This window comes from Bactrocera tryoni, chromosome 3 (genome assembly GCF_016617805.1).
Source record: "Bactrocera tryoni isolate S06 chromosome 3, CSIRO_BtryS06_freeze2, whole genome shotgun sequence".
In the NCBI taxonomy this organism is placed as follows: Eukaryota; Metazoa; Arthropoda; class Insecta; order Diptera; family Tephritidae; genus Bactrocera; species Bactrocera tryoni.
In genome coordinates, this window is record NC_052501.1 from 45,620,276 (window position 1) to 45,634,903 (window position 14,628).

Genomic DNA, 14,628 nt, shown 5'->3' on the forward strand with positions numbered 1-14,628 from the left:
TTGTTCAGATCGGCTAACTATAGCATATAGCTTCCATACAAACTGGACACACAATTACTAAAACAAATGCACCTGTGAAGGGTATATTACCTTCGGTGCAACCGAAGTTAAAGTTTTTTCTTGTTTTTTCTTAAAAACAAAAGGAGGGAATAAATAAAAATAACTAATTTTTTCAATCTTTCGAGTTTCTGCGGCCGAAACGAAGTCAGATATGGCCTTTTAACGAACATGATCGGGTTTATATAACGCGAAGTCGATAACTCATATCCAGAATGGTATGGATTTTCTTATGTACATATGTACATACATGCGTATTATCCGATAAGCCACCTTATAGGAACTATTTGATAGATCGGGATTCGGATTACTTAATATTCTTCAAGTGTGTACATTCAAACCGAAATCTCAGATATCATGGCAAGACTTTATTATCTAAGATAAACACAGGAAGACTTTTTTACTTTCTAAGAAACAACGAAAAGTAGAGATACATACTTATGTGTGGTCAATGTATGAATAACTTCATAACTATTAGGTCATTTCCTTCAGATCTTTTCTAATGCCTTACCTCGGCTTCCTTAAGGTCCTTTTAGAATTTCATAATTTCAAATACTTTTGCGATCCCTTTTAATAAGTTATTTTATTCTACATTTGCAAAGTTTTTTCTACTCCACCTAAACTGATATCAAAATACCACACACAACTGTATAAGTTTAATGTTTATTTACATAATATTACATAAATATAGTATATTATACACATCTCGCTTGTTTACTTACCCGCAATAAATGTCTTGCTACTCTGGATACTGACATTAAAGATTTCCACTGCGACTTCCATTTATTAAAAATTCCATAGCAGACGACTTGTCGTGGAAAATATTATATGTATGTACATATGTATATCAAATGAACGCTTTGTTTTGAAATTATTGCTAAGTTGTGGGGAAAAGCCACACGAGACTAGCACGCGAAAGCCGGTGTCTTACTGACGTCGCAAGCTTGACCTTATCTCGTGACTCAATTAAAAATTGCATACAAGTGTGTTGTGAGTCCACATACATACTTATGTATGTATATACATACATATTATAAAAATGTAAAAACAAAATATTGTTTACATTGCAATCGAGACTCGCACCGATTGACCGCTGCGGCTGAGGACATTCTACTTTATTACCCCCGCGTAGCAGATCCGGTAACTTTAGCCCGGTGAGCGTTGCTGCGTTCATTGCACCGGCATAAACGTTGATAAATTCCTTGTCTGGGCGTTGGTGCGTGTGTGTGTGTGCATACAAATGCAAATCGTGCAAATATTTTATTATCTTATGTTAAAATCCCCAGAAATAAAGCTTTTTATTGCAATTAAAATCTATGTGTAAGTGTGTTTATGTGTACGTCGACTTACGGCGCGTATAATTCGCAAATTATCCACTCGCTCGCCTTCACAGTCTGCGGTTGATTTCTTATCATCTTTGTGACACGCCCCTCCTTGATTGTGGCGTTTGGCTTGCCCTGGTTTTGTTTAACATTGTTGTTGTTAATTTTTTTGCGAAATCTTTTATTTTTACAGTTTTACACAACTGTTTTCGTACTTTTGGGTTTTATTATGTTCTTCTGCTTATTTGAGTAAACAAATATTCTTCGCAAAAGCACTTTGTCTCGCATTTGAATGTTTCGTATATCGGCCTTTCACTACTTTTTATACTCTAAACAGGTTATATTCAGTTTGCTACGAAGTTTGTAACACCTTATACATACATACATACATATGTATGTATATGCAAATCAAAGCGAGTTGATTTATGTCCATGGAGCCAAAAAACGGAAAAATCTCGTATACGCGAAATGTTCAACGGACCCTTCTGAACAACTTAGCCTATGAGACTATGGGTCCAATACCTTTTCAAGCCAGGGATTTTTTAGGGATCATACAAATTCGTTCGTCAGTTTTTGAGATATTCGAATGAAATTTAATAGGTAATATGTACATAAGTGCATTTTAATATTATAATATATTGATCATTTATTGGAATCGGTCAGATCGTGCGACTATAAAATACATATGTATACCTCCCCAATTTTTCTGATTTTTATACTCTCGCAACAAAGTTGCTAAGGAGAGTATTATAGTTTTATTCACATAACGGTGGTTTGTAAGTCCTAAAACTAAAAGAGTCAGATATAGGGTTATATATACCAAAGTGATCAGGGTGACGAGTAGAGTTGAAATCCGGATGTCTGTCTTTCCGTCCGTCCATCTGTCTGTTAAGTTCGAAGATGGGCAAAATCGGCCCACTGCCACGCCCACAAAATGGCGGAAACCGAAAACCTTTAAAGTGTCATAACTAAGCCATAAATAAAGATATTAAAGTGAAATTTGGCACAAAGGATCGCATTAGGAGGGGCATATTTGTACGTGGTTTTTGGAAAAGTGGGCGTGACCCCGCCCCTACTAAGTTTTTTGTACATATCTCGGAAACCACTATAGCTATGTCAACCAAACTCTACAGAGTCGTTTCCTTCAGGCATTTCCATATACAGTTCAAAAATGGAAGAAATCGGATAATAACCACGCCCACCTCCCATACAAAGGTTATGTTGAAAATCACTAAAAGTGCGTTAAGCGACTAACAAAACACTAAATTTTACGAAAGAAATGGCAGAAGGAAGCTGCACCCAGGCTTTTTTTAAAAATTGAAAATGGGCGTGGCCTCGCCCACTTATGGACCAAAAACCATATCTCAGGAACTACTAGACCGATTTTAATGAAATTCGGTATGTAATATTTTCTTAACACCCTGATGACATGTACGAAATATGGATGAAATCGGTTCACAACCACGCCTTCTTCCAATATAACGCTATTTTGAATTCCATCTGATGCCTTCTCTTTATAATATACATATGTATACATTAGGAACCAATGATAATAGCGGAATAAAACTTTACACAAATATGGCATTTGAAAAATATGTAAATGACGGATAATGAAATCTCGATTATCACTTTATCGTACGAGAGTATAAAATGCTCGGTGACACCCGAACTTAGCCCTTCCTTACTTGTTTAAAATAAATTAGAAATCGCTGGCTCGAAACCGGTTTTAGACCCTTAAGCAAAGTTCCCTAAAAAGCTGCTAATTTGTCGGAATCGCCGATATCAGATCACTACAGCAGACACATATCTGCCATGCAAACTGAGCGATAAAAATCTTATCCTTGAATGAAAAACTATTTTATTAGACGAGATATATTCACGAAATAAGGCCTGAATTATGGTTCAAGGTAACGGTCCAATCTCTGAAGCGGTCAAATCTCTGAAAAATTGCTCAGATTGGGCCACTGTAGCATATGTACGTAACAACAACCATACAAACTGACTGATAATTTTTATTTATGAAGGGTATTCGCTTGCGCCAAAGTTAACATTTTTTTATTTAATTATTTTATTTTCGTTTAGTTTAAGGCGAACCAGTTTACGTATGGTTTCTGTGCCGTTATAATTTTTTTTATCAATTTTTGTTTTTTTTTTTAATTTTTTGTTTTATATGGAATTTTATCTTGGTTATTCACTTTCTAAAGCAATTCATTTGTTGTTACAATGAAATACAAGTTTTATGTAGGTTTTTGGATTGAATGATTTTATTGACCACAATTTAGCCACACTTATTATTCTTACTTAGCCATATTATTGTACATATAGTTGAAATGCTTCTTAATCACTATACATAAGTACGTGAGAACACTTCAACTTATCTCAAAACTTCCGCTAGCTCCCGTGGACATCAAGTGTTTATTGAATACATTTTCCTCAGTCAATAATTATTAAAAAAAAATGTAAGCTTAAAAAGGGTGAATTTTTTCGAGGTTTATAATCATTCGAAAAAACATTCTTTGGCAATTATTTTTCGAAGATTTTCTCTTTCAAGTGTTGTTCGCGGCTACGATGCAGATGGTCCAACCGTTGCGTCCAATTTTCGATGACTGGTTCGATCATTTCGACCGTTAACAGGCGAATGCCACACTTGATGTTTTACTCCAAGGCCTGAATCAAAGCGGAATTGTCCGCTTAGACCTTAGACTTTTCATATCCGCACAGGAAAGAGTCCAACGGTGTGATACCACACGATCTTGCTAGCCAATCGACCGTACCAAAACTTAAAATTATCTGCTCATTGAAGTGTTGCCTAAATAAATCCATTGATTGATCTTCTTAGAACTTTTCAATAGCCCATAGAGCGTAGCGATATCGCTTGGGACAGTTTCAGTTTTTGCACAAGCTGTATTTTACACGATTTCACTTTAAGAGCAAAGCGCGTGAAACACATTCTTTACAGAACGTTAATTTTTGTAATAAAGTTGAACGATTTGTAAACACTGTTCACGCGTACGTCTTTTCATGATGAAATGCCAAAAAGTATTGGACAAAAATAACTTGACAGCTCGACACGACTCACGCCTGATCTGTCAAAAAAGGACTGTTGAAAAAAGTACCGTTACTTGGATCACCCGTTATTATGTAATCGCTTACATAAATCATGATTTATATTTTTTATTGTCAAAGCTTGTTAGCTATCAAAATTCATTTTAAAAGCATTTAACGAGTTTTTAGTCTAAATGTTTTATACAACTTGTTTGATTGATTCGTTACACTGCAAATATTTGTCCAATCGAAGTTCTCATATTCGCTATAAAAATTATTGCAAACTGTCAATGTTTGACATAATAATTATAAAGCAAAAGTGTAAAAAAATTAAATTAAAATGAATCGACATTTCATTTTGAGGCAAAGTTGTTAACTGCTTGTTGTATGCATTTTCACTTCAAAGGGCTAGAAATTGAGAAAAACGACTGATTATATTTATTTGCTCGTTCAATAATCAAATATGTTAATGTTATGTTAAAAATAATTGTAACAGAAAATGGGAGAAAGTACTTTAGTTATTTTGCACCTGTGATTGCTTTTCTAATCCGCATTTAATAATATTGCATTTGTCATTATTTATGTTTTAAATTTTTATTTTCACACCTAAAACAAAAACAGTTAATGATAGTTAGTTAGAAGTAGTTCTAACGAGTTTTGTCCGAATGAATCCTGCCGAAGTTTCACACAGTTTTACTGCAAAAAACACGAGGACAACGAATTGTTTTGTTTTAAAAAATAGTAATAAAACATTTAGGAGTAAATATTGAAATACCTTACTCCTAATTAAGCATATAAGATTATTCAAATTATTAAGTGAGATCTAGAAACCTTGAATCACGACAAATTTTTAACAATCTATGAAAGAAATTGTTAAATGATCTGAATGTTCGAACATCTGTTTTTTTATAGACATGTGGTTTTCGTGGAAATACTTTTTTTCAGAGCATGTCTTTTTGTCAGCGTTTGCTTGATTTAAACCAAGTTTGGTTTGCTATTCTATAATAAACAGATATGTTCCGGAACAACCTTTGCAAATGCTGCATATTTATTACTAATATGCCTCTCGGATGCAGCGCGATTATTCGGTCCACATACATATGTACATATGTATCGTCCAACTGAGTCTATAATGCGAACAACCAGGCATCGGTTTCACACCACGTTTAAACAAAATTTTCGCATTTGGGGCATTGATAATCCAAAAGCCATTGTTGAGATGCCGTTAAATTTTCAAAGCCTCAGTGTTTAATGTGTTATATGGGCAGAGACAATCATCGATCCGATTATCTGACAACGATCGAGCCAAAAATGCGGTAGAAGTTTAAATACCTACCGTTGGAAACGTTTAACCCTCAACGGGCATCGTTATTTTACTGCTGTTTGCAAAACACGATGATTGTTAGTCGAATCGAAACAGATCTGACAAATAGAAAGTTCAAAGGCTGTCTTTTAATGGTTGACGAAACTTAAAATTTAAATTCCCGTAAATGATATTTAAAAAAATAGTTGCAGTTATTTAAGTTGGTACATCTCAGTAGTGCGTTGCGATTTTTATAATGGATAAAAATATCGAACAAAGAATTTGTCTAAAATTTTTTATTTCCAACCAAATTTCGTGTGCGGAATCGTTACGAATGTTGGAAAAGGCTTTCGGTGATTCTGTTTTATCAAAAAGTCAAGCTACGAGACACTACGAGTGGTACAAAGCCTTCAAAGACGGTCGAGAGATCAATATAGACTTGCCTAGGATATTTTGAGTATGAAACGCTCCACTCGTCCCGATAAAGCTGAATGAAAACAAAAAAACCCGTAAACAGGCCTCTTTCCATGTCTCTTGGTTTTATGAGTTTGACATACAAACAAGTCAACAATCTTCAAAATGGAACCCGTTTTAAGTCGAACGAAAAGATAAAACAAAATTCACTGAAGGAGGTTTTGAGAACTGGAAAACCGTTGGTACACTTATGCCACATCTGGTGGGAATTATTTTTAAGGCGACAAAAATTGGAAAGAAGTTTAAATACTGGGCAGAAAATCCTAGTGAAAAAAGGGAAAAAGCAGAAAATCAATAAGTGAGTTAAATGTTCTGCCAAATATCGTTGGTTTTAAGTTTTATTTTTTGTCTTTTTAAATTTCTAATAAAATATTAAAAATATTTGTTTCATAAATTTATTGAAGCTCTTAATATTGCGAATTTTTCAAAACCCATACCCACAATACGTAGATCAATGTTCTCGAAATGCTAATCTATGGATTCTAGTGATTTTGGTTACCAGAAATTTACTAAGTAAAAAATAACCGGTCTCGTTAATGCTGGTCTCATTGAACTGCTTGCCACTATATACTATGTATATTTCCTATCAGTAGAGAAAACCTTAGCCTTAAATTTAACTCTCATGCTGTTACACTGCTGTTGAAAAATCCTCAATAAAGTTGTATAAAAGCGGTGACTATTTGATTATGCTTATGCGATCATGATTTATACCAGTAGTTTGTTTGACTGTACTCTCCAAAGTTTAGTGAATCGAAGGTATTTACAATGGTGAAAAAACATGATATATAGTATCAAGATATTATTTAGTTAAAGTCAAACAAGTTGCAGTTTTTTCGTTTTTCTTTTTATACCATATAGAAATGAATATAAGTTCAAAGTATTTAAGTTCTACTAGATAAATTACTTGATATTTGCTCTAGGCAATTAAAAATGCAGTAAACAAATACAAGTACTTCCAAAAGAAAACAAATCTACAATTCATTGTTTATTTTATACACGTGCCCTTTTAATATTGTTACAATAAATATTTATTACATCTACAGAGTTACTAAGCTGAACTTTAATTCTAGTACTAACGGAACGTTACGGAATATGGTTGTATATATTTAAGTTAAAATTTGAGTTTAAATTAATGCTAATAAATAGGACTGAAAAATACACGCTTAGCAATAATAAATAATAATAAACATGTAAGAAAGAGCTAAGTTCGGGTGTAACCGAACATTTCACACTCTTACAACTTGCGGGATTCAAAGCACGGGAAATACCAGGAAAGTTGCAACACGTCAACTAGAGGATTGGAACCCAAGTAATTCAGCCGAATGTCCGAAAATCCTGATATTAGTTATATGGTGGTTGTTGCCCATTTTTATTTACTTTAGGTACAAATATCACTGTTATGAGTAAAACACATTATGAAATTTTCATTGAGATAATTGAAATGATGGCCGATATATGTATGTGGTATAAAGTCATCCGGAAGTTTGAAAATCTTTATATTAAGTACATACATACATGGGGGCTCAGGGAAGTACTGACCCGATTCAACCCATTTTTTATACACATAGTTACTATTGTCAGGAAAGGATTCTCTCTGAATTTCAATTATATATCCCATACAGTGACTGATGTTTTTGGTCAAAAGTCAACTTTAGATACTGGTATTCCTATATTCGGTACCTAGGGGCTTGAACAGTTTTGATTTGATTTGGGCAATTTTTGGTCAAAATCTGGAATACTTTGCAGGAATTATAAGTGCAAAATTGTATTCCGTTATATTGATTGCTTCTTAATTTATGTACTGGAAAGTGAAAGAATCAAGCGAAATTGTGCAATATGGAAAGTAGGCGTGGTTGTTGTCCAATTTCATTCATTTTCACACTATGACTTAGCAATTTAAGAGGAATACCACGCCTCAAATTTTGTCGACATTGGTCTGTAAGGTCCCGAGATATGTGATTTCACCAAAAAGTGGGCGGTGCCACGCCCCTCGTCTAAATTTCACACCGGCTCCCTTTAAACCCTTTCATGCTATAGCAGAAGTAAAATTTAATGTCTCTGGCGTATTTAGTTATTGATTTATTACGCTTTTAATAGTTTAACAGTACCGTTATGTGGAGCGTGTTCATCTTCCGATTTTATTCATTTTCACGCTGTCGATAGGTGCAAAAATTAGGAACTTCTGTTCGAAAAAATTTTTTCAGAAAATAAAAAAATGTGTGTTCGTTTAATATACATAACTAAATTCAGAAATTATTTATCACTTCGCAAAAATAGGTTTCTTTGGACAATTCTTCTGCTTTAAAGCTTACTAACTCCCCAATTGACCCTATACCTACAAAGACTCGTATAAGGGTATATGTATGTACATATGTACATATGTATAAGAAAATCAAAAATCAAAAATTTTTCTGAAAATGTTCAATGTATGCACATATGCTTTCAATCATAAGCTCGATTCCAAGCCCTATGAATACGTAGTAATAATAACATACATACATATGTATGTATATTCACCACTTCCGATTCTCAAACCTCGAACTCTACTCCACACACAATGTTAGATATTGAACTTTCTGTCCGCAATTAGCAATGAATTTTAAATATAATGAAACATCTTCATTGATTGTCTACCTGCATTCATTCATACTTGAAATGCCGCTGAAAATACCTGTCAAGCCGTTACAAGTTCGACGACAATATTAATTAATGGCTTCTACTCGTGCAAAAAATCAACGAACAAGTGAGTAGGTAAAAATCAAAACAAAACCAAAATCAAACATGTTCAGTTAGTTTCACAATATTATGTTTATAGCTCTCCTTTACAGAATATTTCCATTGAATTCGAATCTGGTATGAAAAAATCCCCCAATATATAGACAACGTATTTGCCTTCTCCAGCTGTTCCAATGTTTGCTGAGATGATTTTGCCGGCAAATTGAGTAAATTGAAATCAGACACAATTTGCTTTGACATTTTGTGTGGCGCTCAAACTGTAGGTGTATTCAGGTTTTGTAATTAAAAGAGCAAACAGAGCGCAATAAACGGGTGACACTCTGGAGAAGTGATAACAGAATTTTCTCACATTACAAGTAAATATAATTAAAAGCTACGCTGGAGCTTAACGTGAGTGAACACGTTTTTCGTTTGTGATATTGTTGCGATTTTTCTCTGAAATAATGAGCATGTGTAGCTTTATCAAATGTTTGGGTTTTTACGCGTAACATAATTTTGTATTTTTGTTTGAGATATTCAAGCATGAATAAAGTGTTGCTGTTATATAATCTATAAAAAAAAACTCAGTTGCGAAATCGATTTAAATTATTTATTTTTTTCACTCTTTATCTCTAGTCTAACTAGCCGAATACTGACTTTTAATTGTTGTTGTTTTATCATTACATGTCATTGACTCTGGTCAAAGAAAGTCAAATTACATAATGTAGTTGACCAATAGAAGGTAAGTTTTTAATACAACTCGATTGACATTGTGTTAGAATACTAAAATATTTTGACTATTTTTGTCTTCCGACGATAACATTCGCTCTTTATTTAGTCTTCAAAATTGGAAGCTTAAAAGTCAGCTAGAATCATACATAAGTATGTATGTACGTACTTATATCAAAACCGGCACTCTATACTATAAGGCTTTTCATTTTCACAAACAAATCTTGATGCAAAAATTTTCTAAAGTGAAAACCCGAGTTTCAATTTTTGTTGAGGGAGATTTCAGAAAAAAATCTGAGATAACTTGGCTTAAGTGAGTTGAATGCCGAGTCTCAAAACCAGGAAATGCGAATAAGGTCCACATCATATTGAACTAGCTGCAACTGCAAATATAGGTATGAAGGTCCATTCCCACGACAGGTGGGTCTAAGTAACCGGAACGAACCCGGATTTTTATCCCGCTAACGGCTGTCAACTCGGCAACATTCCTCGAAATTACTTCAAGAATATTTTATGCCGCTACAGCAACAACATAGGTATGAAGGTGGAGAGAGTCGGAATTTCCGCATAAATTTTTATCTTTAATCTTCACTTTCTGAAATGCTTGAAAGCTTAAAGATACAACAATATAAGAGTTTATTCGTATGCTAAAAACCTTTCGTTGTCAAGCGTTTGTTCAGAGAGCGGCTCACATCTGGTTTGTTTCTTCACGCCCTCCATAACCTTTCTTCCTGACCCCTCTTAAAAAGTTCAGAGATTTTGTATGTCAGCTATATGCTAAAGACATCCGATCTAAACAATTTCTTCGAAGATTGCCTAAGCAATCATCCATAACAAATTTCGTGAAGATATCTTCTTCTTCTTCTTCTTAATTGGCGTAGACACCGCTTACGCGATTATAGCCGAGCTAACAACAGCGCGCCAGTCGTTTCTCCTTTTCGCTACGTGGCGCCAATTGGATATTCCAAGCGTAGCCAGGTCCTTCTCCACTTGGTCCTTCCAACGGAGTGGAGGTCTTCCTCTTCCTCTGCTTCCCCCGGCGGGTACAGCGTCGAATACTTTCAGAGCTGGAGTGTTTTCGTCCATTCGGACAACATGACCTAGCCAGCGTAGCCGCTGTTTTTAATTCGCTGAACTATGTCAATGTCGTCGTATATCTCGTACAGCTCATCGTTCCATCGAATGCGATATTCGCCGTGGCCAACGCGCAAAGGACCATAAATCTTTCGCAGAACTTTTCTCTCGAAAACTCGCAACGTCGACTCATCAAATGGTGTCACCGTCCATGCCTTTGCACCAAATAGCAGGACGGGGGTGATGACTGACTTGTAAGAGTTTGGTCATTGTTCGTCGAGAGAGGATTTTACTTCTCAATCGCCTACTTAGTCCGAAGGAGCACCTGTTGGTAACAGTTATTCTCCGTCGGATTTCAAGGCTGACATTGTTGTTGGTGTTAATGCTGGTTTCAAGATAGACGAAATTTTCTACGACTTCGAATTTATGACTGATAACAGTGACGTGGGAGCCAAGTCGAGAGTGCGACGACTGTTTGTTTGATGACAGGAGATATTTCGTCTTGCCCTCGTTCACTACCAGACCCATTTTCTGTGCTTCCTTGTCCAGCCTGGAGAAAGCAAAACTAACGGCGCGGATGTTGAGGCCGATGATATCAATATCGTCGGCGTACGCCAGCAGCTGTACACTCTTATAGAAGATGGTACCTTCTCTGTTTAGTTCTGCAGCTCGTACTATTTTCTCCAGAAGCAGGTTGAAGAAGTCGCACGATAGAGAGTCGCCTTGTCTGAAACCTCGTTTGGTATCGAACGGCTCGGAGAGGTCCTTCCCGATCCTGACGGAGCTTTTGGTGTTGCTCAACGTCAGTTTACACAGCCGTATTAGTTTTGCGGGGATACCAAATTCAGACATTGCGGCATAAAGGCAGATCCTTTTCGTGCTGTCGAAAGCAGCTTTGAAATCGACGAAGAGGTGGTGTGTGTCGATTCTCCTTTCACGGGTCTTTTCCAAGATTTGGCGCATGGTGAATATCTGGTCGGTTGTTGATTTTCCAGGTCTGAAGCCACACTGATAAGGTCCAATCAGTTTGTTGACGGTGGGCTTTAATCTTTCACACAATACGCTCGATAGAACCTTATATGCGACGTTTATGAGGCTAATCCCACGGTAGTTGGCGCAGATTGTGGGGTCTCCTTTTTTATGGATTGGGCATAGCACACTTAAATTCCAATCGTTGGGCATGCTTTCGTCCGACCATATTTTACAAAGAAGCTGATGCATGCTCCTTATCAGTTCTTCGCCGCCGTGTTTGAATAGCTCGGCCGGTAATCCGTCGGCCCCTGCCGCTTTGTTGTTCTTCAGGCGGGCAATTGCTATTCGAACTTCTTCATGGTCGGGTAATGGTACGTCTGCTCCATCGTCATCGATTGGGGAATCGGGTTCTCCTTCTCCTGGTGTTGTGCGTTCACTGCCATTCAGCAGGCTGGAGAAGTGTTCCCTCCATAATTTAAGTATACTCTGAGCATCAGTGACTAGATCACCTTTGGGGGTTCTACAAGAGTATGCTCCGGTCTTGAAACCTTCTGTAAGCCGCCGCATTTTTTCGTAGAATTTTCGAGCATTACCCCTGTCGGCCAGCTTATCAAGCTCTTCATACTCACGCATTTCGGCCTCTTTCTTTTTCTGTCTGCAGATGCGTCTCGCTTCCTTCTTCAATTCTCGGTATCTATCCCATCCCGCACGTGTTGTGGTCGATCGTAACGTTGGTTGGTTAGGTAGCCTGTTTTCTCTCCGCTGCGGCGCGGCACTCCTCGTCGTACCAGTTGTTCTTTTGCACTTTCCGAAAACCAATGGTTTCGGATGCAGCTGTACGTAAGGAGTTTGAAATGCCGTCCCACAGTTCCCTTATACCGAGTTGTTGATGAGTGCTCTCGGAGAGCAGGAGTGCAAGCCGAGTAGAAAATCGTTCGGCAGTCTGTTGTGATTGCAGCTTTTCGACGTCGAACCTTCCTTGTGTTTGTTGGCGTGCGTTTTTGCTGCACAGAGGCGGGTGCGAATCTTGGCTGCAACAAGATAGTGGTCCGAGTCGATGTTAGGACCTCGGAGCGCACGCACATCTAAAACACTGGAGACGTGTCTTCCGTCTATCACAACATGATCGATCTGGTTGGTAGTTTTTCGATCCGGAGACAGCCAGGTAGCTTGATGAATTTTTTTGTGCTGGAATCTAGTAAGACAGACAACCATATTTCGGGCCCCGGCGAAGTCGATCAGCCTCAACCCATTTGGGGATGTTTCCTCGTGGAGGCTGAATTTACCGACCGTAGTGCCAAAGATACCTTCTTTGCCCACCTGGCGTTGAAGTCGCCAAGCACGATTTTGACATCGTGGCGGGGGCATCTCTCATAAGTGCGTTCCAAGCACTCATAAAGGCATCTTTGGTCACATCGTCCTTCTCATCCGTCGGAGCGTGGGCGCAGATCAGCGATATGTTGAAGAACCTCGCTTTGATGCGGATTGTGGCTAGACGTTCATTCACCGGAGTGAATGATAGTACTCGGCGACGGAGTCTCTCTCCCCCACCACGAATCCCACACCAAACTTGCGCTCCTTTATATGGCCACTGTAGTAAATGTCACAAGGACCTACTCGTCTCTGTCCTTGTCCCGTCCATCGCATTTCTTGGACGGCGGTGATGTCAGCCTTTGTTTTTACGAGGACATCAACCAGCTGGGCAGCGGCACCTTCCCAATTAAGGGACCGGACATTCCAGGTGCATGCCCTCAATTCGTAGTCCTTCTTTCGTTTGCCATGGTCGTCATCAAAAGGGGGGTCTCTCATCCGAGGCTGCTGTTGGTTTTTCATTGGGGTGAGCTTTTTACGTGGGGGGTCCCAAACCCAGCGCACAACCCTTTGCAGGGGTGTTTCGCCTTCTCACTTTAGCTCACCTTCGAACGGATGTTCTTAGGCTACCCAGAGGATACTTGGTCAAAGACCGGAAGTTGTGAGCTGCTTGAGTCATATGTAAAAGAATCGTTTCTGGCCACTCCCAAGTGAATGGCGATCAGAGAACTTTCCTCACTTGCGTGAACTTCTACACATGACCCCATCCTCCCGTGAAGATATCTTCTCAAATAAAAAAGTTTGTATGGTAGCTATGTACATATGTATGTATATCTGTTATCGGTGGTTCTGGCAAAAAAGCATCCTCTTGAGTTGAAAAGAGCGTGTGCAAAGTTTTAGATTCTATCTGAAAAACAAATATGTATACATATATACAATATACATATATGTATACAGATGGACGGACAGACAGACATGGCGAAATCGACTCAGCTAATTCAGATTGACTCCGGTCAGTTGCCTGATCGATTTTATCACTTATCCAAGAGCGTTAAAAGAGTTTGGTGACCAAAGTCTTAAGAGTTAGTAAAATTAGAGTTATTTTAAATTAACTTAAAGTTTCTTTAACTCCCTTTAGTAGCAACCATAAAAGATGCATATCATTCCCGTACGTGTGTGCATGTTCCGAAGCATTTCCATTGCTAATTATTAACTGGCAAGTATCTCACTAGTTCAAGGTTTTACTCAGTTACCAGCGGTTATCTCTACCAAGTATAGCTTTTATATATACTTATATGTATATAGTATATAAAGTAGTCTCCATACCGCTCGTAATTTCACAAGAATCTGGCAATTCATGATATCTGTGTGTTATGCCGTGTCGCTGATAACGACGTGTCTGCGCTGGTTGGTGGAGGAAGAGCGGTCTGTCTTTATGTGGTTTAATTATAGGAAACGTAACAATGATAAATTGCGACATAATGGCGTTAGGAATTGCGACGTTGCCATTGCTGATAAGACAGTTGGCGTGTGTCCAGCGCGTATTTTCAGAGCAAGTAGGTGTGTTTGTGTGTTAGGCAAATAGTAGACATCCATATTGATTATTCATTGTTTGGGGGTAACCTG

The 14,628-nt window shown here is 37.6% G+C and overlaps 1 protein-coding gene across 2 annotated transcripts in view; it reads left to right on the plus strand.

Annotated features, from left to right (window-relative positions):
- LOC120769991 (electron transfer flavoprotein beta subunit lysine methyltransferase) overlaps positions 1-14,628 on the plus strand; it is a 110,578-nt gene that overhangs the window by 38,565 nt on the left and 57,385 nt on the right. Inside the window, exon 1 of one of the 2 annotated variants that reach the window (XM_040097075.1) lies at positions 9,613-9,658. The exons of the other annotated variant lie outside the window; for it this stretch is intronic. The gene's annotated coding sequence lies outside the window, so the exon portion shown is untranslated. Of the gene's footprint in view, positions 1-9,612; positions 9,659-14,628 lie in introns of those variants that run through there. 2 annotated transcript variants of the gene reach the window in all.